This window comes from Hyaena hyaena, unplaced genomic scaffold (genome assembly GCF_003009895.1).
Source record: "Hyaena hyaena isolate Hyena2069 unplaced genomic scaffold, ASM300989v1 scaffold_346, whole genome shotgun sequence".
NCBI lineage: Eukaryota > Metazoa > Chordata > Mammalia > Carnivora > Hyaenidae > Hyaena > Hyaena hyaena.
Genome location: NW_024080978.1, coordinates 330,533 through 358,086, shown reverse-complemented (window position 1 = coordinate 358,086; position 27,554 = coordinate 330,533).

Sequence of the window (27,554 nt, the reverse complement as noted above, 5' to 3'; positions counted from 1 at the left end):
CAGGCTCCAGGCTCTGAGCTAGCTGTCAGCACAGAGTCTGATGTGGGGCTCGAACCCACAGACTGTGAGATCATGACCTGATCCGAAGTCAGATGCTTAACCGACCGAGCCACCCAGGAGCCGCAAGCTTTGGCAATTATAAATAAAGCTGCTATAAACATCCACATACTTATGTATGGACATAAGTTTTCAATTTATTTGGGTAAATACTGAGAAGAATGATTGCTGGATCATATGGTAGCAGTATGTTTAGTTTTGTAAGAAACTGTCAAACTGTCTTCCAAAGTGGCTATACCATTTTGCCTTCTCACTAGAAATGAATGAGAGTTTCTGTTGCTCCATATCCTTGTCATCTAGTGAAATTTTAATTTTGGTTATTATATTTTCAACTCTAAATTTCCCATTTGATTCCCTTTTATAGTTTGTATTTATTATTTTGAGGCGCCTGGGTGGCTTAGTCGGTTGAGTGTCTGACTCTTTGTTTCAGCTCAGGTCATGATTTCACAGTTCGTGAGTTCAAGCTCTACATCAGGCTCTGTGCTGTCAGCACAGCTTGGGATTGATTCTGTCTCCCTTTCTCTCTGCCTCTCCCCTGCTCTCCTTCTCTCCCAAAAACAAATAAAGATTAAAAAAATATTCATGTTTTTGAGACATTGTTCTTGTCTTGTCCTAGAATTCTTCCTTATGGTGTACAATAAGTATGTCTTATGGTGTGCAATCACTGAGGTATTGTTCATATTTTGTCATTTTTATTTTATTTTGATTTTCTAGTGGTTGCTCTTGTGTCAACATAGAGAAGTAATCACCCAATTATTTGAACTGATCTTGTCAAAAATTTTGAGCCTATAAGGCTTTGACCCCTATGTCACTGGATTTATGTGTGGGTTTGTGAGCACACATAAAGTTCAAATATCCACTTTTATGTACACTTTCTGTGGGCCTGTCACTGATCTGTTCTGTACATGTACATCATTTCTTAGGGATATGTGGAGAGTTTATCTATCTTCTGTGTGGCTCTCTCACATATTGAATCCCTCCCCTGTCAAGTTTCTGGCTGCTCTCTCACTCCCATAACCCATTCCATAAAACCAGGACAGCAGAACTGTGGATTTTTCCTATTTGTTTTCTACTAAGTTTGCCACTATCACCAGCAAACCACCAGCATAGGGTTTCACCTTCTGTCCCAGATCAAATCTACTAACTCTGGTAGCAGGATTGCTGAATCTAATGGCCAACCCTGTCCTGGGAATAATGCAGACTGGGAAGGAATGGGATACACTCTAGGCTAAAAGACTGCAGTGTCTTGCTATTCATAGTAGCTTTTCATGATGAAAGATTATAAGTTTTTTGTTTTTTGTTTTTTTTGCATTTAGATTAATTTCAGGGAACTGCAATTGTTTTTTCTAAACATGTTGCCCAGATTTATACTATTTTTGAGAGGGGAGGAAGAGGATACACTAATCTTTTCAGGCAGGTGTAGCAGAAAGTCTCATAGTTTTGTTTAACATTAGAAAATCAGTTATTTTTCTACATTAACAGTCTCCAGTAAAAACAATAAATATGACTATGTAGACAGATATAAATTTAATATAGATAAAATTTAATGTATGTTCATTAATTTAAAATCTTGATACTAGAATGAACTAGGAACTTCCTGAAACTATACCAATTGATTGTGAAAATAATAGTAGCAAAAATTATACTTATTTTGAAACACTAAGAACATTCATTATAAAGGCAAGAAAATATAGTGCTAGCTATCACCACTTCTGTTCAACTTTTCTCTGAATGCTAACCAGTGAACCAACAACAAAAAATTAGTTAAATAAGGAATAAAACTGTCATTACTTAAAAACTGCTTGATAGTATGTGAAGAAAACCTCAAGAATTTACAGGTACGCATGGACTGGTAGCTGAATTCAGAAATGTCAAAAAATTAGAATCTCAGGAAAAAATACGGAGAAAAATAATCATTAAATTTACACACAAAAAAACTACAAAAATATTCATTCATAAATACAGAAGAAACATCTCATAGCACATTTTATGAGTTCAACATTTCAAATATACCATAGACCACATAGACCAATTTTGTGTCTGTGAATAGAACTACAAATTTTTTAACAAAATATTAACAAAATAATTCCAGGAACACATAAGATTGCAGCTTGACAGAATGGGGTTTATCTTGAGAATACAAAGACGGTTTCTATTTAAAAGACAATCAATATGCTTCACAATACTAACAGAAAATAGGAAAAAAATCCAATGGTCATTTCAAAAACTACAGAAAAACATTTGATAAAATTTAACACCCTTTAAAATAAAAGCTGATAAAGGTAACCTGCAAAAACCCTACAGGTAGCCTCACATTTAAAAATGGCAAAATACTGAATGCTTGACCTCTTAACTGACAATGAGGTAAGGATGCTTGTTCTCACCACACCTGTTCACTATCATATGGGGGTTGAGGGGAGGCAGGAGAACACAGTTCTTAGAACATGGAAAAAAAAAAAAGAAAAGAAAAGAAGAGCCATAACACTTGGGAAATGAAGACATAAAGCAGCTTCCATTTTCAGCAGACATGAATGTACACATAGGCAATTCAAATCCATCTACAAAAAAATTACCTCTTATTAATGAATTTAGCAAGTTAATGAAGACAAGGTTGAATTATGAAAAGTACTGTATGTGCATACACTAGAAACAGGCAATTTTAAAATAAAGCATTTATAAAAGTGTTGAAAACATAAAATACTTAGGAAAAATATTGACTAAAGACAAACAAGAGTTCTACTCTGTAATCACAGGACACTGCTTTTAGAAATTAAAGGACACATATATAATGTTCATAAATCAGCAGGCACAATATTGTTAAGATGTCACTTTTCTCCACATAGATTTCTAGATTCAATATAATAAAAATAAAAATTCTAACATGCTATTTTGGAGAAGCTGATTCTAAGTGTATACAAAATTTCAAACAACTTAGAATAGTCAAGGTCATTGGAACAACAGCAAAACCAAAATCAAAGTGCCTACACTACTTGATTTCAAGAAATAACATAGACATAGTATCAAAATTGTAAAAAGATAGGACTTTATATCAATGAAACAGAATAAGTGAGTTCAGGAAAGGATCCATGCATATGCAGATATTTGTATGAAAAAAAAAAAGTACCATCAACCTGTACCTCACTTGTCATTTAAGATCAGATCTTCGTTATAGAGATTTTTCCTGTATATTTTAAAATGTTCGCCAGGCCTCTATCAAAGAAGGTGCCTATAACATCCTCTCCCCAGGTATAACAACCCCAAAAGTCTCCAGATACTGCCAAATGTCTCCAGGGAGGAAAATCATTCCCACTGAGAACCATTGCCTTAAAAAGAAACTAATTTGAAATGGATTTATATGTAAACATAAAATCTAAAACATAAAATTTTAGAGAAACATTTAGGAGCATATCTTCATGATGGAGTAGACAAAGACTCTTTACACATGAACCACAGAATATGAATAAATGAGAATATGATTAAATGAATTTTATCAACATTAGAAACTTTTACTCTTCACAATTTATTTTCAACATTTCACTGACTGTTCAACAAATACCATATATCAAAGAAAAAAACTAAAAGAACTAATTATCTCAGCAAATTTTGTTCATTACTGCATCTGTGAATTTGCATACATATTACACAGATAGATTTGTATACATGTATATGATCACACACACACACATGAAAAGCCAAGAATGGCTTTGTCTTTAAAAGGAATAAATTTATAGAACTTATACTATCAGATATCAAAGCCTATTAAGTAATTAAAACAAATTGGTATTGGCACAAGAACAGACCAAAGGAACAGTGGAACAGAATAAAACCTACACACAAATAGTAACATTATGACAAATGATATGAATATGAAGATTCACGAAGCTAAGTAAATTCTCAGTGAGATAAATGTCTAGGAAATGATAACACAAATTGAAAGAAAGCTTAAAGGTTATATTAATATTAGATTAACTAGGCTTCAAAGAAAAAATAAAGGAATATTACTAAGGATAAAGAGGGACATTACATAATGAGAAAGGGTAAATTCCCCCAGAAGATATAATAATGTAAATTTTTATGTACCTAAAAACAGAACATTGAAATCATAATGTAAAACTGATAGAATAAAAGAAAAACACTAACCGATAATTATTGCTGAATATTTCAACTCTCCTTTCAAAGTAATCAGTAGTGCATTATAGATAAAATAAGCAACAATATTGAAGATCCAACAACATTATTCCTCAACTTGCCCTAGCTGACATATAGAACACTCCTCCCAACAATAGTTATAGGAGACTTTGTTTTCAAGTTCACATTGAATATTTATCAAGATACATCATTTCTGGGCATAAAACAAACCTAATATATTTCTAGAAAATGAAACTACACAAAGTATGATCCGTAAACACACTGCAATTAAGACAAAAATTTGTTAAACAGAAAGAACTAGAAACCCTCAAATATTTGAAATCTAATGACATATATATAAGTAATCCAATGGTCCAAGAAGTGGTTGCTGGGGAAATTTTCTAAAAATTATGGAAAGAAAAAGAAAACACAACATTGCAAAACTGTTTGGTCAGCTAAAGCAGTATGTAGAAGATTACAGCATTAAATTCTAATTTTAGACAAGAAACTATACAAATAAAATCAATGAAATAAGCTTCTACTTAGAAAATTACAGAAAGAAGAGAGAATTCAATCTTGAGCATATAAAAGGGGAAAAAAGTAAATGCAGAAACTAATAAAAATGAAAAGAGAAAAAGTTATGTATAAAAAATCAATGAAACAACAATTGGTTCTTTGAAAAGATCCATGACTTCATAAATCTCTAACCTGACTGACCAAGGAAAAAAGATAACAGAAATGCATTCATTACCAATATCAAGTGAGAAAAATGGGAGATCAAGATATTAAATGGATAATAAGTAAATACTTTACAACAATTGATACCAATAAATTCAACCTCAGCCCAGTTTTTCTTTTTTATACTTTATACAAAAATAACTCAAAATGGATCATAGATCTTGTATATGTATATTGATAAAACTTGTAGAAGAAAACATAGAAGGATATATTTGATCTTGGCTAGGCACATTTTTCATAGATACTATATATGTATGTATGATCCATAAGAGAAAAATAAGTGATAAATTAGTCTTCATCAAATTAAAGATCTCTGCTCTTTGAAAAACACTTTAAGAGGATTAAAAACAAACTACATATTAGGAGAAAGTATTTGTAAAATACACATGTAAGAAAGGACTTGTATCCAGAATACATGAAGAACTCTCAAAATTCTGTAATAAGAACAAAAAAAGCCAATTTTTAAAAATGGCAAAAGATACACAGTTTACAAAATATATATATATATATATATATATATATATATTTACAATGTAAACTGGTGTAGCCACTCTATAAATGTAAATATATATTTATATTTACAACGTAAACTGGTATAGCCACTCTAGAAAACTGTTCAACAGCTCCTTACAAAGTTAACCATGTACTTAATATATGACCCAGCAATCCCACTGCTGAGTATGCATTCCACAGAAAACTTATGTTCACACAAAAGCCTATACACAGAAATTTTAACAGCTTTATTCATAACTGCCAACAAATTGCATATAAGCCAAATATACCTCACCTTAAGAGAAAGGAATATAAATTTAGCTGCCTTAAATTAAGATATTTTTCTTCATGGGAAGACATCATGTAAAGATTGTGAAAGACAAACTTAGAATCTTTATCATATATAAAACTGTGTTCCAGTCAATTAATAATCAAATAAACATATTTTAAATCCAAAGTGAGACAATCCAACAAAATTCACATCCAATAAATTAGCAATAACTGAAAGATTAGATATTACCGATTTCTGGCAGGACATTGAAACAACAGCAACCTTCCTCTGCAGGTTCAATGTTTATATACATAAAAGATTTTAGAAATAATTTTGGCAATTCATAACAAAGCTGAGTATGTGTGTGTTCTGTAGGCCAGTGATTCTGCTACTCAATATACATATTAAAGAAATTCTTGCGCTGTGCATCATCATGTGACATATAAGAATGTTTGTAAGCAACATCGTTCATTTAATAGCAAAACAAACAGGGTGCTCAAAAAAACTCAGGGTGCTCAAAGCCTCCCAGAAAACATGCCATCTACAGAGACCTCAACACCAGTCCTAAGAACATCTAGAGGAAGAATAACTCAGAAAATTAAACAGCAAGTTCAAAGTCCTTGGGTTTGGAGTTCATTAGATTGGCTTGGCACATAAGGTATCAAGAGAAGGTCAGCATTGCTGAGCTGCAATGAGCCTCAGGAGATCATGTCAGAGAAGAAGCAGAGCTGGAAGCCAGAGAAGGTAGTGGGGCATTTGGATTTGGATCGAGCCAGTTAAGCTCGGTCCACCTAGTACTATCTCTCTGCTTAGAAAAGAGTGTCTCCATTCTGCAAAACATTGATAGAAATTGGGACCCCCTGACTCTTAGCAGAGGGTATATTTATAGATCAAAAGAGTTCCCAGTTTGGCCTGGAGGGATATGTCAGTTCATGACAGAATTTAACTTCTGGGCATAGATTCCTATAGACCATCAGCCTGGTCTTCCTTAGAAGACAAGTAAGAATTTCTGACTCTTAAGTACAGAGAACAAACTGAGGGTTGCTGGAGGGGTGTTGAATGGGGGATAGGCATTAAGGAGGGCCCTTGTTGGGATGAACACTGGGTATCATATGTAAGTGATGATTCTACTCCTAAAATCACTATATGTAAACTAATTGGATTTAAATAAAATTAAAAAATTAAAAAAATATATTTTCTGAATAAGCAAAACAGCATATTCTTTAGATAAGATTATAGAAATATATATAATTTGATATTTCTACTAGATAAGATTATAGAAATATATATAATTTGATATTTCTACTAATAATATTGCTACTACTACTACAAATAATAGAAATAATAACAATAATCTCATTGGTTTCTTATGAAAGAAACGGCTATTAATTCTCTACAACAAAGGCACGTATATCCTCATAAATTCACCCACATGTTATGAGGTAATATACTAGGAAAGATGTACTAATTGGTGTTGCATATTCATTAGGTGTAAGAATTCAAGCCCCCAAGGCTAGGCCTCACCAAGACCTGACCTCAATATATTTAATCTGATAGTAAGTTCAAAAATCTCTAACTAAGGCTAATATTAACAAAAGGTTTTATTTCAATTTTGTAAGGAACACACACACACACACACACACACACACACAATTAAATCTTTGTTAAAAACAAAAAATTTGGAAAGGATCACAAAAATGTTTTATTATCAGCTAAAACCATCCCTTACGATTTATGTCCACTATATCCAGTTGTCATTCAGTTATGCCCTTTTCTCTTGATTTATAGCAATAGCAAATGAAAACGACTAAATCTAGAATAATAACCCAAGCCCCATCTGTGAAAATAAAGCCCACCACCAGCTTTTATGGTTTTATTAGCACTTGCACTGCTATATAATGAACAAGGGGTTTACTTTCATTCATTATGCACATATCTACAGGTACTTTCCTTACTTCTTAATTTTTAAAAGTGCTTTATTTATTTCTGAGAGAGAGAGAGACAGTGTGAGCAGGGGATCGTCACAGAGAGAGAGAGCGGGAGACACAGAATTTGAAGCAGGCTCCAGGTTCTGAGCTAGCTGTCAGCACAGAGCCTGATGCGGGGCTTGAACCCACGAACCGTGAGATCATGACCTGAGCTGAAGTCGGTTGCTTAACCGACTGAGCCACCCAGGTGCCCCAATATTTCTTTCTTTCCTCTCCTTAAATTTTAATGATTCAAACTTATATCAAACTTCCAGTTTCTCTCTCACTACAATATTTTATCAAAAAGTTAGTGCCAAGGAGGTCAAATACATTTTCCCCACACACTTTTATCCTTCCTTTCGGATTTAAGTGTCATTTTCTTTACATATATATTCATGGCAAACTGAGGCACAGGGATTTATACTTTATTTCTCAAGGACAAGTCAGAGGTATAATTCTGTCCCTGCTGCTTTTCAAAAAGCATGAGAAAAATGCCCCCATTTCCTCCAAATTGGTTCCTCTTGTCTGCATACACTGCAATGAACAGAGGTGAAAACCACTGAAGTTTTGGTCTCATGTTATTGATAGCACAGAGTGATATAAGCTGGGTTAACACTAGGAAACAAAGGGTCAGCTGGATGTCTGCAAGCTACCACAAGCGCTAATGGCCTGGACCATCACACCTTCTTTAAAAGTACCAGGTTGGCAATTATTTTGTTCAAGTGTTTGCCATATTAATGACAGAATTTGAATAAACAGGTAGGTAGATAGGTTATACTTCACAATTTTCTCCCAATGAACTTATTAAAGAAGTGTCTTATAAAAAAGGAGACTTATTTCCTCTAGGTTTTCATCCATCTTGCAGCTTGAAAGTATGGTTGGACTCTTCTGTTCCACAGTCTAAATTAAAGCACTTAGAAAAGTAGATCTATTACAGTGAGCCTAAAAATATAAAAAATGTTTCTTTAAAATGCCAATACCCTAGAGGCACCTGGGTGGCTCATAAGGTTAAGTGTCTGACTCTTGATTTCAGTTCATGTCATGATCTCACCATTCGTGAGTTCGAGCCCCTTATCAGGCTCTGAGCTGACAGTGTGGAGTCGGCTTGGGATTCTCTTGTTTCCTATATCCCTCTGTCTCTCTGCCTCTACCCCACTCATAGGCTTTCTCTCTCTCTCAAAAATAACATAATAATTAATTAAAATACTGATACCCTAAATAAAAGGAGAAACAAATTTCTTGAGTGAAAGAATTTAATATAATGAAAAGATCTATTATTACCCAATGAATATATTGACTTAACACACTTTTGATCACAATAAAAGTTTTTGCTTTTTTTTTTTGGACAATTTAAGAGTGACAACATTTCAAAATTATCTTAAAATACATTGTAAATGTTTGAGAAAAATGACAACAGATATTACCAAAAGAACAAAAGAGGATTTTTTTATTATACCAGATTCTGCAAAAAATGTACTATAAATAAAAAGTATATTATATGTACACCATTGTGCACATTGAATGAATGAATCAAAATATTGAGTTTGAATGAATGAGTCAAAAAACACTGAGATAGGTCCAATGATATCAGCAAAAAGAATATAATACAAGAATACTCCTACCGTGGTCAATTTTAAGGTACCAATATCATGCAAAACCTCTGAAAATCAAATAACTGGTGTCTGTAGCACACCACTAACAAAGTGTTATTTTAAGTCAGAAAATGATAATTTGTTTAATAAATAGAGATGGAATGACTGGGTATGCAATTTAAAGAAAATACAGTTAAATACTTAACACGTTTTACATAAAAATAAAATCTATTGTTTAAAGATCCACATGAAAAATATCCATATTTTACTGCATGAAAAATTTTGGTACATAAAAATGCAAATATACACTGAGAAAAGCTAAAATAGGCTAGGAAAGAATTGGAAGCATTTACTGCAAACAAAAGTAATATTCCTCGATATACATACTTATAAAAAGCCCTACAAATTAAAAACCATGATAAAACTTCACAAGAGAACTGAAAACTTATTTAAAAAAAAAAGTACTAGATGCCTGGGTGGCTCTGTTAGTTAAGCATTCAACTCTTGGTTTCAGCTCAGAACATGATCTCATGGCTCATGAGTTCTAGCCCCACATCATGCTCTGCACTGACAGTATGGAGCCTGCTCTCTCTCCCTCTCTCCTCCTCCTCCTTGTCTCTCTATCTCCCCCTGCCTCCCCCCAAAATAAATAAACTTAAAAAAAAGTAGTGGGGCATCTGTGTGGCACAGTGGGTTGCACATCTGACTTTGGCTCAGGTCATGATCTCACGGATTATGAGTTCAAGCTCCAAATTGGGCTTGCTGCTGTCAACGCAGAGCCCGCTTTGGATTCTCTCCCTCTCTCTCTGCCCCTCCCTCACTCATGCTCACTCTTTCTTAAAAATGAATAAAAAAATAATTTTAAAAGTAGTACTCTCAATCTTATTGTAGATAAATCACACTAAAATGTCATTTTTTTAACATACCAGATTAGCAAAGTGTTAAGTGATTAATGAAATCCAGTATTAAATGGGGAAATGTGTATACTGGAACAATTTGTAGAGAAATGTAATCTCAAATATTCTATAACAACTGTTGAGTTAATATACACAACCTAACTTAATAACCCTATTTTGGTGGCTGTGTGGGGAGTGGAGGGTGGTTTCTATAGTAGAGAAAAACCAACCAAACACAACCTAACTTACCCTATTTTGGTGGTTGTATGTGGAGTGGGGTGTTGGTTTCTACAGTAGAGAACCAAACTCAAGTAGAAAAGTGTATGTCTACAGGGACTTAAAAAAAGAACAAAACGTAGTAGTGTGTGCCTAGGTGGCTCATTTGGTTAAGTATCTGACTAGAGCTCAGTTCATGATTTCATGGTTTGAGACTGAGTCCCACATTGGGTGAGCAAGAGCCCTGCTTTGGGTGAGTCCCACTTCTCTCTCTCCCTTTCTCTCTCTCCCTGCCCATTGCTCTTTGCCCTCTCTCAAAAAAAAAAAAAAATCATGGAAGTAAAAGATTTTGAAGCAAGATGCATATATGCCAATAGGGTAATGTTTGAATTAATTATAAAATATTACCATAATGAAATATTGTCCTGCTATTAAATGTGAGTTACAGGGGCGCCTGGGTGGCTCATTTGGTTAAGTGTCCGACTTCAACTCATGTCATGATCTCATGGTTTGTGGGTTCCAGCCCTGTGTCAGGCTCTGTGCTGACAGCCAGCTTAGAGCCTGGAGCCTGCTTTGGATTCTGTGTCTCCTTCTCTCTCTGACCCTCCCCTGCTCGCACTGTCTCTCTCTCTCTCTCTCAGAAATAAATAAAACATTAAAAAAGAAGTGAGTTCTATATCTTACTATTGACATAAAAGGATATGAATGATACAGTACAGAAAAAAAATACACTGTGTATTTGTAAAAAACCATTTTCTCTAAGACAGTAGTAATTAAAGTCTCTACATATACATACCTTTAGGTTGGCACCCTTGTGTTTAAACATGGAGAAAATTATGGAGTACTTACACTAATAAAGATAAATTCAAAGAAGCTATATTTGGAGAGGGAGATGACATTTTCACCATTTTATTTTCATATCTCAATAGTATGTGACTTGTTAGAGCATAAAAGACTTTTTAAATTTATTTTTTTAATTTTATTTATATATTTTTTAATGTTTCATTTATTTCTGACAGAAAAGGAGAGACAGAATGAGCAGGGGAGGGGCAGAGAGAGAGGGAGACACAGAATCCAAAACAGGCTCCTGGCTCTGAGCTGTCAGCACAGACCCTGATGTGGGGCTCGAACCCACGAACTATGAAATCATTACCTGAGCCGAAGTTGGATGCTTAACCAACTGAGCCACCCAGGCACCCCAAGAGTTTTTAAATTTAAAAGAGACTGAAATTTTGAAATTATTGGAAAGGTCAATTATATTAAATTGGAAGACTGTTAAGACATATTATATGAATAAAACAAAATGAACAGTATTATGAACAAATAGGGCACATTTTAAAAACAAAACCCAAAGAAGTATGTGCATATATGTTTAATGTATATGTTAACTGGAATTATATTATTATTGTTATTATTCTTATATCTCTGTTTTTTGAGTGGTACTAAAAGCATGATAGATTGAAAAAACATTCTACTGTACCATGGCATTTTTGATAATTTAATTGGTACAAGCATTCTGGGGATAATTAGGCAAAAAGATATGAAAATCTTAAAAATATGTATGTTTATTTTCCAGAAATTTAACTTGTTATCATTCATTCTGAGGAAATAATTCACTTTTATTTGTCAAATAAATTTAGTGAAGATTTAGGTAGGTCACAATTTAAATATTTACTAAGAGGTTAAATTGATTATATGCACTATTGATGCCTTCAAGACTTGATAGGCAGCTGGTACTCCAACTGTCCCAGTTTTTGACGTTGGCATCAATTTCTGTTATTTGCTTTATGGCCATTGGTTGATGGTTGGTACTCGCAATATACCAGGTGTTAAATGCATGAATATAACATTTTAGAGTATGATATGCAACCATTAAAAGTAATATATGGTTGCCTTGGTGGCTCAGTTGGCTGAATGTCCAACTTTGGCTCAGGTCATGATCTCACAGCTTGTGAGTTCATGTCCTGCATTGTGCTCTGTGCTGACAGTTCAGAACCTGGAGCCTGCTTCAGATTCTGTGTCTCCCTTTCTCTCTGCCCCTCCCCTGCTCATACTCGGTCTCTTTCTCTCTCCCTCTCAAAAATAAATAGCATTAAAAAATTTTTTTTAAAAAGTGATATAGTAGAATGTGGTTTTCCAACTTTAATCATGTGCTAGTCCACATTTAGATTTCTGCTGTATGTATGTGCCTACTGAACTAATATTTTCTTAATATATTTCCCTAAGTCCACTAAATATCTTATCAAAAGTAGAAACCAATACTGCTTAATATAATTAATTTATATTATCATAATAAGAATGATTGAAATAAAACAGAAAGTAGGATAAAGTTTTCCCCATAAAACTTAATATTATTTAATACCCTGTTCCAAACAACATCAACTAGATTTTAAAATCATAGCATCAGCTGTTTATATCCTATGTTTCAGGAAAAAATGAGGCATATTAGAGATATTTAGCATACAGAAAACTCAATCATGGCAGCTTTAATAATTTATGTTTAGCTTCCTATTAATAAATAAAATAAATAAAGGAATTTAGAGGTCAGCAGTGTTGGCCTACGTTCAGAGATACTATCACCATGATCCTCTTTGCCTTTCTCTTGTGCTTCCAAGGAGGCCACTACAGCATCAGCTCTCCCGTCTAGGGACAAGTCAGAGGTAGGGGGGGAGGAAGAGAGAGAACCAAGATAATTGCATTTATGTTATTTAATCAGAAAATCTAAAGTTTCTTGGACCCTCCCCCTCCCTTGCCCCTCCAACTCTCTCCTCTTAAACCTTATTAGTCTGAACTGACCATGTACTCACCCTACACGTTAAAGAAGCCAGAAAATTAGGGAATAGGATCATTGTAAATGGCTTGGACCAATTCCCATCCAGCCTCTTACATTTTACAAATACAATGCTGCTTCACAGTAAATCCTGTTTAGCAGAAAAAAAAAGGAGTAAATGTTAGGTAACTAGACTGTAAGTAACAAATAGTTTCTACCACAATCTGGAAGGTTTTCATGATATATTTTAAAGTTCAGAAAGCAATATACAAACAATATGTATAGTCAAGCTTTGTTTTTCAAAAGGATTTATTGTGTGTGTATATATATATGTATGTGTATATATACACATGAGTATTTATAAATGAAAATGTGTTGAAATGATGGGTGATAATTTCTTTTTAAGCTTAACTCTATTTTAAACATTGGATTTATAGTATTTAAAAAAATAAGATAAAAATATTTTGTTGCACCAGATTTTGTTAAATTTTAGAAAATAACCCTGTCTTTGAAAGGCTTTGGTCAGCTCACCTAATATCTTATCTTCCCAACTACCAAAATCTCTGTCTCCTGCCCATAGTCCTGAGAGTTTCTTAACTGGGTAAGAGGCGTTACATGTTTCTTGCTCAGCAAACACATCATTCCATTTGGGAAAGTTTAAACTGTAGATAGAGATCTGACTTTCACCTTCTATTTATCCCTTCATAGTAGCATCAAGGGCTGTGAAACCAGTGTAGGGCTTACGGTTTTGACACAAGAGCTTTCTCTCTTATCTAATTCTTACAGAATCCAGATTTGGTGGCCTTTAGACACAATGTAAGCTGCATCTGTTTGATTTAACAATTGTATAAATTTTATTGCTGTTGAGACAGAAAGTATCCTGCAAGAAAAATAATGGGTTTCCAGCATCACATCTGTGTGTATTTATATGAATTGTGTAGCTCTGTCATTTTGTTCAGCTATCTGAGTGGCTGTCTGACTGATGGTGTCCTGGGATTTGAGTGCTTTTTAAACATTCTGGCACAAAGCAAGGCTTTTTCTCAGCTATTTGAGTTTTTAAACACACACACACTTTTTAAATTAATGATTAAATATAATGATGATTCATCTTAAAACCAATTATGTATTGAATAAAAATGTATGGAAACCAAAGGGATAACCTTCATGCATACATGGTATTAAAACAAGGTCACAGGTCCCTGTCAGTAGTTATAGCTCACTCCAGAGTTCATGAGTATAAAAGGCCACTTGATCTGTCTGGCACAGGATCACTACTTCTTATTTAAGGCGACTTGGTTTTCTCACTAACTAGTAGAGGCAGGGACTTCTCAATCTTTTCTGAAACTTTACACAGTGTAAGGCCAACTTCAAAGTAATGGCTGTCTTGGCAGCTCTGCTGACCAGAACTTATTTATTACCTATATAATGTAGACATACAAATGCATCTATCTATCTATCTATCTATCTATCTATCTATCATCTATCTATCATCTACCTCTGAACATAATCACACAGATGGAGAGAAAAGGGGCTGTCTGTGCTATTGCATTAAAGGCTTTAGCCTTTTACTCTAAGCCATATGCTTATAGCCTATTGCATATAGCCTATGACTATAATTCATAACTACAATTATTTGAAATTAAAAATTCAAAATAAAACAAACTTTGTCTTTTTACACACCTCTATTCCTCTGCCCTGCTTATCCCAAGGGAACATCTGGACTCAGTATTTAGGAAATCATTGTATTAGCAAATTGAGAGCCAAGGCAGCCAGCATGAGGGAGATAAGATCCAATGAATCATTCATATCCGGGAGTCAAGCTGATTCATTTTGGAGCCACTGAAGTGGACACAGAGCCTTTCATAGAAGACCAGCATAAAATACCTTCCAGTTGTCAAGCCAGATTGAGCAAAGGAGCAAATTATCTAAGCATCATTTCAGAAAGTGTCAAAAGAAATGCCAACTGAGTGGCAGCAGAGATTTTTGAGTTTCTAAGCTGCATGATTTGTCATGACAGAATTGTAACCATTTTATTTTTTTAAGGTACTTCAAGGATGAAACTATTATAAGTATTTCACCTGTATGCTGACATTTAAGGGATATTTATGTATAAATATGTGCTTCTTCTTTATATAAAATAACTCTATAGAATTTAGTTGTGAATATGATCACTGAAGTATAAAGTTTTAATGAAAGGTAAGTGGAGTGACAAGCAAGAATCTGCAAAGATGACCCCAGACAGTTTTGTCAGATTGCCTAGAAGGATGCAGGCTATAGGAGGTTCCTACTTCCTGTAAGCATGCCCTTGTACAATGTCCTTCCTCGAAGTGTGAGCAACACATAGGGACTTGCTTCTAGTCAAGTCAGTGACAAAAGTAATGAAATATCAAGGCTGTGACTCCACTGTTTCTAGTGCATGCGCTCTCTCCCTTGCTCAAAGTCTCTCTTCCTCTCTCTTGCCTTCTGTTTGGTTTTTGTTTTCGTTTTTTTCCACTTTGCTAAAACAAGGTGCCCTGTTGAAGAGGCTCATGTAGCAAGGCTGAGGGTGCAAGAACACCCAACAGCGAGCCAGAAAATAAATCCATAAGCTCACAATTGCCTAAATCCTGTCAACAACCACTGAGTGAACTTGGAAGTGGGTCCACCCTAGTTAAATCTTGACCAGCTACAACCTTAATTGCAGATAAGAGATACTGAAGAAGCAGCCGCAGCTTAGTAGTGTCAAAATTCCTGGCACAAAGAAACTGTGAGATTGTAAATAACTGTTAAACTTTGGAGTAATTTGTTCCAGTAAGAGATAATTAATACATCTACCTAACCTCTCATGAGTTTCCCACGTCTCCAAATGATCAACAGCTCCTATCTCATAACTGAAAATGACTAGCACTAAATCCCAATAGATTAGTAATCAAATAAATTTGTTAGTATAAGACAGCTTTCATATTTGACCCAGGTTTTTGATCACATTGTTTAGGACCAGATCCTGACCTGGGTTGAGGATTTGCTAAAGAAGTCCTCCTGGAGAAGCACATAAAGGAGTGAGGGAAACTAGGTGCCGAAGATGAAGACGAGCCAGGATATGATTCCAGACAAAGACTGGAGAAGATTAGGTTCATTCTGGTCCCACAAGGTATCCTGGAGCCTCTGTTACTCCTCACAGGTGTCCTGAACAAAGGCAAAAGAGGTAGGCTTTCATACTCTCAGAGTTGTTCATCATTAGCTAAGGGTGGCCTGGTTGAGCAGTGGGGAATTGTAACTGGCCATCTGTCTTTTGTTTGCTCCTTATGCTAAGAGCAAAACCACTCTGGTAGCCAGAGGACTGTGTGATGAAGACAGGCCTTAGGTATAGGCCATCAGAAACAAAAGCACTTAGAAGCTGGAGATGAGGGGCACTGACTTGGAAGGCATGTATGAGGAGACCTGGACAGACTACCAGGCAGGTTCACTACTGCACCCTGTAAAAACTGTCCTGAAGCACAGCATGTCTGGCTGGCTCTTCTGCAGGGCAAGCCAGCCTTCCTGCAGGACACTGAGCGACAGAGGACCCTGTGCACCTACTGCTCTTCTTCCAACTTCCAGTCTAGGTAGGTGAGGCTGTGTTCTCTTCAGATCTCAAAACATGACAGAAATTTACACAATGCCTGAATTTATAATGTTCTTTTTGGGCAGCAGCTTGTGAGCAGAGGGGCAGGCACAGAGGTGGGAGCAGAGCCTATCTGCATTGGGCCTCTCTAACTCCAAACATCCAAATTCCTTTACCCAACATTAGAACCAACAGATTACATCCTGTCTTTTCCTTAAAATTATTATATTTACGATAATCTTAAAAATAATGTTATACTTATTTCAAACATGGTATGTTTGGTTAACAGTCAGTGGCTATTTTAAGTTTCATAAGGGAATTTAAGTAAGCAAAAGATTCTTTGATAGATACAAACACTGTGTAAGCTGATTGACACATATCTGCTGAATGCCTATGTGGCTGACTTCCCACCATCCACAGAGTTCAGTTCCTTTAAGATTTCAGGACCCCAAAGATAGAGCTCCTCCTTGCACTCCAATCACAGCATGTCAAAATTAGAAACAACCAAAGCCAGTGAGTGAAATGAGACAACAAATGAACCAAAGCAGAGTGATATTGGGACACTCTAGGGGGTGAGATGTTGCCCACATTTGCCTTTATCTGGTGCCAGTCTTCAGGTTGATTCTGACACATGATAGAATTGCAGGTGCTGTCAAGCCTCTGCCTGTCCATCTGTCAAAAAAGTCACCTCTGAGTGCACAGAATGGCTTCACAATCTTAGACAGACAACTGATGTCACTGAGGGGAGGACTATGAAAATGTTTAATAGATCAAAACTGACAATCATCCACCACTCACTTGCTGGCTATGAAGGAAGAACATTGAAGACAACTTTGGCTGGTTAAAGGAGGTTGGCAGTGCTCTCTGACAAGAGGATCAACCCCAGGGAACAAATTTTCTGCCACTTTTCCAAAAAAAAAAAAGTTAATGAAGAGAAATTTTAGAATTGCGAACCTCTCAATTTGACCTTTGAAGTCTACAGAATGGTCTGACAGATCGCGGTAACCCATCACCTTTCAATACATTGGCAAAGTTTGAGTAATTTTATTTTCTTTCTCTTTTTCTATATATCATACTCAGAGGAGAAAGACTGGTATCCCCAGAAGCCCCATGTACTAGGTGTAAGTTCAGAACTAACAAGGGTGAGCAAAGGACAGAATAAATGAGAGTATATCAGCACTTTTAAGAGTAAAGTTTACTCTTTACTTAATGTTACTACCGTAAACATTTCTGGGACAGCCCAAAGCAGTCCTACATTTTCCCAGAAAGGCATCTATGAGAACTTTCTTACACTCAGAAAAAAAAAAAAAAAATTCTTTCTTTTCCTTTTCTTTTGTAATCTCAAGTTGAAAAGCCTTCAGATGTTTTTCAGGAGGAAGATTTTTGAGTAAAAGGTCAATATGCATTGATTTTTAATGGGACTTCTCATAGGGGTTTTCACACCTGGATAATGAATCAGGTGAAGATTACCTTACTGCCATCACAGGCATTTTACTTCCTCCCTGTCAGCTCTCTGGGCAGGCCTGACCGCTGTTTTCCCTAGGCTTTCTGGAAAAGGCTTGGCTCATTATTTTGAAGCATGTGGTCAATTGTTAGCTTACTGCAATCATTTGTCTGCCATCAGATTGTCATAAATCTTTAGAACATGCAACTAATATTATAAATGTTAATACTAACTCAGTAATGTATTTTTATTATTTTTGGCATGCATGAAATTTTCACTTTTTAATGGGCATTATAGATTATATGTTTTTTTCATTGCAGATTATTATTTTTGGATTATCTGGTCCTTGAACTAATGCACCAAATTGGAAAAAGAATTTAGTAAATATATAATGAAAAGGATGATTTCATTGTCATTGCAACAGTACTGGGGAAACAACTATTGATTCTATCTACAGCTAATTACCTAAGTGACCAAGAGGGAAAACACATTAAAGCAGTTCTGGTTGTTTGCCAAATTAGTGTATGTCATTTGTGGGTGGCTCTGTGGGCTCCAGGATTGGACTGTTCTTTAAAGAAAACAGTCATCAATGAGATCAGCTATACAGTTTTCCAAACTGTACTCCATAATTACTCTTCCTAATTTACTGCTTAGGAAGGGTCCTAAAATGTTATCTCAAAAACAAATTCCATCAGTATTATATACTTGAAAAATTACCACACACAAAAAATTAAACTTAGCATTGTCTTGAAATTGTACATTATACATTACAAGATATCTGTATTAATATCTTATCTACAGATTATTTTCCAACACATTATCCTTCTTTAAAATTTTTTAATGTTTATTTTTTTTAAAAAATTTAATGTTTATTTATTTCTGAGAGAGAGATAGAAAGAGAGAGAGAGCATGAGCATGGGAGTGTCAGAGAAAGAGGAAGACACAGAATCCAAAGCAGGCTCCAGGCTTTGAGCTAGCTGTCAGCACAGAGCCTGACACAGGGCTTGAACCCACGAACCGTGAGATCATGACCTGAGCCGAAGTCCAATGCTTAACTGACTGAGCCACCCAGGCGCCCATATCCTTATTTTATTTGAAAACTAAAATTCTACATTTTATGTCAAAGGTAAAATTTAAACGTATCTTTATATTCTTATTTTCCACCTATTAAAGGAATTTACCTGTTTATCGCTGCAAAAGAATTCTGAAAAAAAAAAAACATATTGTTCTTATAGTCTTGTTATTTCATCTTTTATGTATCACTACAGATTTTTTGTTTTATTCACAAAATTCAGGTTCTAATATTTTTCAAGCTGAGAAGATTTATGTAATTTTTAATCTTTATCCTTTGGGTGGACAAAATTATCATGCCTGCCCGCTTAACTTGCTGTTTTAAGATTTGTTAAAATTCTACTTTAAATGATTTTAAAGAATATATTTTTAAATACTAGATACAAGGCATTGTCTTAGACAAAAAATTAAAATTAATTAGAACAATTTTTATCCTCAAGGAGTGTAGGGCAGACTTGGCAACAAAATGTGCAATATAGTTATGTACAAGTGCAAAGCTTTGCCTGGTGATGATACAACTGGCTCTGGCATGCTAAAGTCATCCATGGATGGCTTCACAGAGGAGGCACTTGGACTGGATGTAAATCATGGACAAACATTTGCAGAGAGTGAGGGCTAAAATATATTCCAAAGGGAGGAATCACCCTGTAGGTTCCAAGACATGACAGAGGCTAGGTGACAGTAGGATATTGCAGAAAGGATCTGAAGTAAATAGGGGCTGAAACTACTTTGATCTATAAAGTACTCATGAATCCCAGAATCTGTGACTCACTAATCTATCTCTAAGAAAACCATACTCTTTTGGGTATGCAATATACCTGTGAGATCTAAATATATGTTCTCATTATCACAATTTGGACATGACGGTAGTAAACAGTATGATTATAAAGATGATAGTAATCTTGATGAAAGAGAAAATAATTTTCACTAGATTCTGTGGCAAAATTTACTGTGCTAAAAAATCACCTGCGGAGTTTAAAAGTGTACTTTTGCATATAATACAATAACTATTGAATAAAATTTGGTAGCATAAGAAATTACATTGTTAATAAGCATTCTCATGAATTTTGGTCATTTAATCCTTGGAACACACTCTTAGAAACACTGGTCTAAGGAAAATTAACCAAAAAATCAAACTTAAACAAAAATCAGAGCACCTGGGTGGCTCAGTTGGTTAGGTGTCCTACTCTTGATTTCGGCTCAGATCATGATCTCACAGTCAGTAGATCAAACTACCAAGTCAGGCTCCTTGGGAATTGTAGAGCTTGCTTAGGAGTCTCTCTCTCCCTCTCTCACTGCCCTTCCTCCACTCACTCTCTTGCACTCTCTCTCCAAATAAACAAACATAAGATAAAACCCCACAAAACTACAATAAGATATCACCTAACACCCATTAGAATGGGTACTATTAAAAAGCCTACAAAATTACAAGTGTTCTCAAGGATATGGAGAAATTGGAACCTTTCTGCATTGTTGGTGGGAATATAAAAAGGTACAGAGGAAAAAAATGAACAAAAAGCAAGAACAACAATAAATTGTCTATATGCAAAACACTAATTCAACATCATCTTTTCCATAAAGTTTTCTGAAACAACTCGAGCCAAAGTAATTACTCATTCCCACTTTTATCCCTCATATCATTCTATTCATACTGTAATTCATAGTTTTGTCTCCCATATCATTCTATTCATACCTGTAATTATTGCTTTTATCATACTGTATTATAATTACCTTTTATTGCATATCTCCCACTTAGGTAATTCTTTAAATCCAGGCATATCTTTGTAAATCCAGTCCCTAGATTAATGCATAATGTATAGCTAGAACACAATAAACATCTATTAAATTGATTGCTGATAACTGTAAATTGTGACATAACATAAAAAGTGACAAGAAAGAAAAAAAAATGTTGGATGAAGGGAATGGGACCATAAGTGAGCCATAGAGAGATACAAATTACTTTCTTTATTCGGACTGCAAAAAATTGCCAAAAATAATTTTTAAGACACCACTGATATGCTCTTCTATGGTATGGTATTCAATTTTAGTGTGGTTAAAAAGAATTAAGAATCAAATTTTAGCTGTCTGTAGCAAATTAAATGTAATTATCAGGGCACCCATCAAGTTTGCAAAATTACACCCTTGGAGCTTCATCAATATAATTATGTGTGAATGAATGAATGAATATCTACTTTTAGATAAACCACTTGTTGGATTTATAGTGGATGATTTCCTGAGAAAATATGAAAAAACCTGCTTTGCCATAAAATAGTACTTTAAGTGGAATAGTATGGCAGGATACACAAAGAAATTGTGCAAATTAATTTCCAAAGTGCAAAAGAATTCTGCAAAGAGAATAAATCACCTTTTAATTACATGAAAAATTTCATGTATCAGTTTTGCTTACTAGTAGATACACCTCTCTAAAAAGGTGTGGATTGGGTCATCTAGGTGGCTCAGTAGGTTAAGCATCCTTAGGTCATGATCTCGCTGTTCATGGGTTTGAGCCCCTTATCAGGCTCTGTGCTGACAGTGCAGAGCCTGGAGCAAGCCTTAGATTCTGTGTCTTCCCCTCTTGCTCTGTCCTCTACACCCCCCTCAAAATTAAATAAATATTGAAAAAATAAATAAAAAGGTATGGACTAATCCCAGCACTGAATTGACAAAACTGCCTTCAGATGGTTTCTTTCATCTGAGATCAGAGATAGTCTAGAGGTAAAGATGGTTCAGAGGCTAAAATAGAAAACAATTAAAAACAAAGATAATCTCTTAATATGAAGCAGTAAATAAACTCTTTACTAAATGTTGGCAATAAATAAAGATGAGAAATTTTTAAAAAATCTATTTTAATGTACAATACTGCTAAAATGATCTGAACTTCTCCTTGAATATAAAACAATCATTTCAACAAATAACATTAACAAATAGTTTAAACTCTTCAGAAATCAAATTCCTTAAGAATTAAGGATGACCCTTGTTTTCCTAGATGCCTTTTTAAAATATCTCTGTGCAGTCGATTATTTCACCATGTATAAGAAAAGAAATGCATGTCTAGAACATACTGAATATATAAAGGGGAGAGGATATAAATGTAATTATCCTCTTTATCAGTGGAGAGATATTAATATTGAAAAGTTATCATTGTAGTTGCTTTGGTCCCAAGCATATAAAAATGCAGTGTCCCCACCACGTAGCACTAATATGGTGTATAAGGCAAGACACTGAGGATTAGGAACCTGCTAAGGACTTCTGTCACCAGTACATAAAGATAATGTACAATGAAATAAATAAAGGTTTGAGCTTGAGACACGAAGTAATTTTCACCTTTCCTTTTTGCTATGGTAAAGTGTAGGAAGTTTAAGAATTTCATCTTAATAGGAAGATTAAAAAACTGAATTTAAAGAAATTCCACAATAAATTTTATCTCCTTCCAGATTCTCACTGTTTTTCAACTATATTAATGTGCTTATCTTTTTTTCCCTTACAGTTAATTATAATAACTAATGTGGATATTAATAAAACCAACTTCAAAGGATCTTTGTTCAGATTCATCAAATGAGAATTATTTAGTTTAATTATTAACATAAATACTTGTGTGGGGAATTCTAATAAGCTACCAATAAACACAGATATATATGTGTGCACATACACAGGCCTGCCTACACAAAAATCTGACTGCATAAGTAAAAGGAGGCACAACGATTCATACCATAAAATGTTTTCTAATGACAGCCTTAAAAAGTCTAGCTTTCATTATACATTTCAAATATACTATTAGTATAAACTGTAATTGTCATTGTATTATTATGCATCTCTTTGGTAAACTGGTGTCAATGAGATTCAGACCTCTGACTACCTTATCTTGGACCATCTGGATGTTGGTGGGTTTAAATGCCACTTCTACTCATCCAGAACCTGCCTGCTGTTTCAGAACAGCTCATGGAGCCATGGAGAAGTACCTTGTACTCTGCTGCTGTCATGTTAGGGGAGGGAAGAACCCTGAAGTTCATATGTGATTTTTTGCTTTTGTTTTTAAACATTATATCATGGTTTCAGGAAATGTGGACAGGTATTTTTGCTCCAATTTTTCATTTTGAATCAGAACTTGCAGCTGTTTTTGAAAGACTTTAGGTGTGCTGAATAAAGTATGTCCTGTAATCTAACACATTTCATGAATCTCCCGCTTTCCATTCTTATTTTGTATATACTCTTTTGCACTTTAAATTATTTTAATAAACATGTTCTACATTTCAAAAGAAACTAGTTTCATAAAATCCTATGGTTCCATACACAAAAAAGAGTAAATAAGGTACCTATATCACATATTCTACAATCAAGTATTTGTGAAGTCTTCGTGAGAAGGAAAAAAATATATATACTGCTATATGACTTTAAAAGATATACTAATCCAATGCAACCAAACTGGTAGTATACTGTAGGTATAATCTTGGTAAGTATGAAAGAGTTAAGGAAAGACCAGCCAGAATAACTATATTCATTGCTGAGGAGTTTGAACTTGGTTCTGAGAAGATGAGCGACATGATGATATGTGGTGTTTGGACAGGTAATTTGTAGTCAGTGTGATTAATGATTGACTGATGGTCTGAGTTTCTACAAGCTGGAAGTCAATAGGGAGAATAAAGGTGAAAGATGATAAAAGACAAGGACAGGGAAGAGTAGGTGAAAATGGAATAGAAGAGGAAATGGTTAGGAGGGGTGGGTATCTATTTGGATATATTAATTTGGAGATTCTATAGCAATAAGAGTATGCAACTCAAGAGAAGATGAAATACTGATATGAAGATCATCGTATCACCCTACAGATTCTAGAGTTGTAGCATTTAGAGTGAAAAATAAGAGAAACAATGATATTTAATAGGTATAGAAAATGAGAAAAGATAACAGAAACATACATATTCTTTTAGTATGTTTTCCCCTTTCATCTTGCATATGCATATCTATTTCACTTTTTACAAATAACTTAATGAGTAGCATAAACTGACTTTTTGAATCTGAATATCTCTATTTATTATTAAATATGTGAAGTAAGAAACATTCTTTTCTGTTAATATCTTGGTAAAATCAAGGGATTGGGGAAGAGAAAGGGAGAGAGATGAATTTTGTGTTTCCAGGATAAAAGTGAAGCAAGCAGTTGCCAAAGGTTTCCATGTATGCAATATATTTTTTTCAAAGATCCACCTGAATTATTTCCATTAGAGTCATTCATTTTTTTTTTTTACAAATAGTTTATTGTCAAATTAGTTTCCACATAACACTCAGTGCTCATCCCCACAAATGCCCTCCTCCATGCCCATCCCTCCTCCCCCCTACATCCATCAGTCCTCAGTTTTTGTCAGCATTCAAGAGTCTCTCATGGTTTGCCTCTCTCCCTTTCCCCCACCATTTCCCCCCTTCTTCTCCCCCTTGTTCCTCCTAATCCTCCTATACGTGCAAACATGATATTTGTCCTTCTCTGCCTGACTTATTTCGCTCAGCATAACACCCTCAAGGTCCATCCATGTTGCTACACATGGCCAGATTTCACTGTTTCTCATTGCCATGTAGTATTCCATGGTATAGGTAAACCACATCTTCTTGATCCATTCATCTGTTGATGGACACTTAGGCATTAGAGTCATTCATTTAAGGTAAGTAACTGTTTTTAAGAGGCTCCTGTGTATGCAAATGTCATACCTCTTAGCTTGCGAACGATGATGAACAATTTTGTGTTAGTTAGCTATGTAATCTTTGATAAGTAACTTAACCTCTCTGTACCTAATCCATGAAACAGAGCCAATAATGGTATCTACCTCCAAGACTATTAGAAGAATGAAGACATATTGGGGGTATAGAGCATTTTAAAGTGTCTCAGTAAATGATAACTACCTCTATTAGAGAAGTTTAAAAAAATGACAAAGACAGTTAAAGACAAAATGGAAACACTGAAGAAAAATTCACAATATATGTTAAGTTAAAATACCAAGTGATTATAAAATGAGTGAATGAGTTCAGTGTAAGTCAGAGAGATTAACAAATAATACATCTCAAAGGATAGAATCTCATGATGCTTCCTTACACACACTAAATGATTATTACTAATAAATGAATGACTAAAAAGGTAACATTTTTATGCTTGACCACTTATTTGAAAGGTAGTAAAATAAATAAGAAATGAAAATAAATATAATTACTAAAACAGAAAAAAGGGCAGATATATTTAATTAAATTTGCTGTTTTATGAACCATTAATAAAGAAAACTAGATGCATCTACTCCTAAACTAAGAAGTGGGTAACATAGAATTATCATTGAAAACTTTACAGGGTATAGTCAGTCTCTAGCAATGTGATGCAATATCTTTTTAATTCTCTTCCCATATACCTTTGTTACCTCCAATGAGGTTTTTGAGGCTTCTCACATGGCATTACCATTGATGGTTGTCTGTGTTTCAATTGTGAATTGAGACACACCATTTCCATAATTATCTGTTCAACAAAAGCCCTAGGACATTTTTTAAAAAGGGTGTCGAGTTGCTCATATTAACATCCAAAATATTCAAGTATTTATCTAATGTCAGCAAACCAAATACCAAACATAATTTCCATACTTGACTTTAAATAAATGGCATTCTGTCTAAACCAATTTTAGTTAAGTAGGGCTGTTAAGGATGGCCCGAGTTTTATTTGTCTGCACATGTATTTAAATTTATTACTACTCTGTAGTATGAAACTTTTAAAAATCTGGCATTATAATACATTTAAAATCTTCTTTGAGGCCAATCACTTCCGCAGTCCTGGAGTCAGTTACCCATTAATTGCAGTAAACTGACGATTTTGCCCTACTGTCACAAATATGACAGAAACCAAATTATACTTGTTTTGCTTTTGGAGTGTTCATATAGCAGTTCTAATTAACAATCAAATAGAGATTCAACTCTCTTCAGGCAAACCTACAAAATCCTTGAGGAAAGAAAAAGTTGTTAGCTGTCATTGAATTGTGCTTTTTATTTTTTTTTCCTTTACTCTCTCAAATGTCAAAGTGATAAATCAGGAATTTGAAAACCATTTCGAAGAGAGGCAAGCACATGTTGTGGCAGGCTTGTGCCAACACTGTATCAAGATTCATACCAGCACAAAGACTCCTTAGTTGAGGTGCTGATCAACCTACCATTGAGCTGCAAGGCACTGACTTGCTCTTCCTGTCATTTTCAGTCACTCATTCAGGTTCAGCAGGGACCCATCAGATATAAAGATCAAATGACAGAATAAGCCTCTATCATGAGTTGCTACAGCACAGGCGCATTACTATGTCCACTGTATGTCATTTGACAGGGCTTGTCACACAAAGATATTACAGACTACAGACTGATATTAACAGACACATCAGTAAATTAAGTTTTAAAAAGGTTATTCACTATGTACTTTTATAGGGGAGTATCAAGGATAATCAAAGGTAAGCCATTTAAGATTCAGTTGGAAACAAAAGATTTTTTAAAAAATACCTGTTAAAGTGATATCCATATTCCCACCTGTCCCCTTAAAAAGTCCTCCTTGGTGAAAGCAAATGTAACACCACAGATATATTTTGATGGCAGGGCCACTCCTGAAGTCACACAAACTTGTTTGCATGTATGACCTGTGGATCATCTATTACTGAGTGTTGTGTTCCATTTTGTTTCCTTTCTCCTTCCTGGGTATCCACTAAGCTTCAAAGGGATAAAGGAAAACAAAGCTGAATATCAATTTGGGTGTCAGCTTTTCTTTAAGCAGTGTAAGAGGCATAAAAATCTTAGTTCATGTGAGAAAATGGCTGAAATATTTACATGGGGTTTGAATCTCCTGAGAAAATTCCTTAAGAAGTGGCACATTGCTTTGTATGTCTTTTTCATCCCTGTCTCCCCTCACATTTACTACTATTTATATATGTAGGAATAATATGGGGCTGCAGTGGGTCCTAGTCAGTTGGAACATTTTTGTAGCATTCTGTAACTCTTATACTGTGTGTGAGATAAACAAAAACCAGTCATCAGAGTCAAGATCATACAAATTTAAGTCATTAAAAATGATTTAAGTTTCAATAACGTGGGGGAGAGGGGTTCAAAACAAACTCTGCCAGGATGCACCACTTTGGAATGTTGATTATTTTGAGCTGAAAACAATCAAGGCCCAAAAGACTTAGGAAGAAACTATGACCTTCTCCCTAACTTCCTAAAACAATTTAGATAAAGGACATGCTCCAGGAATGGAACTGTCACCAAAGATAACTACATTATAAAATGAAATAGGGGTGGTAGACAGAGAAGAATTTAGCAAAGTGTGTTTGTTAAAATT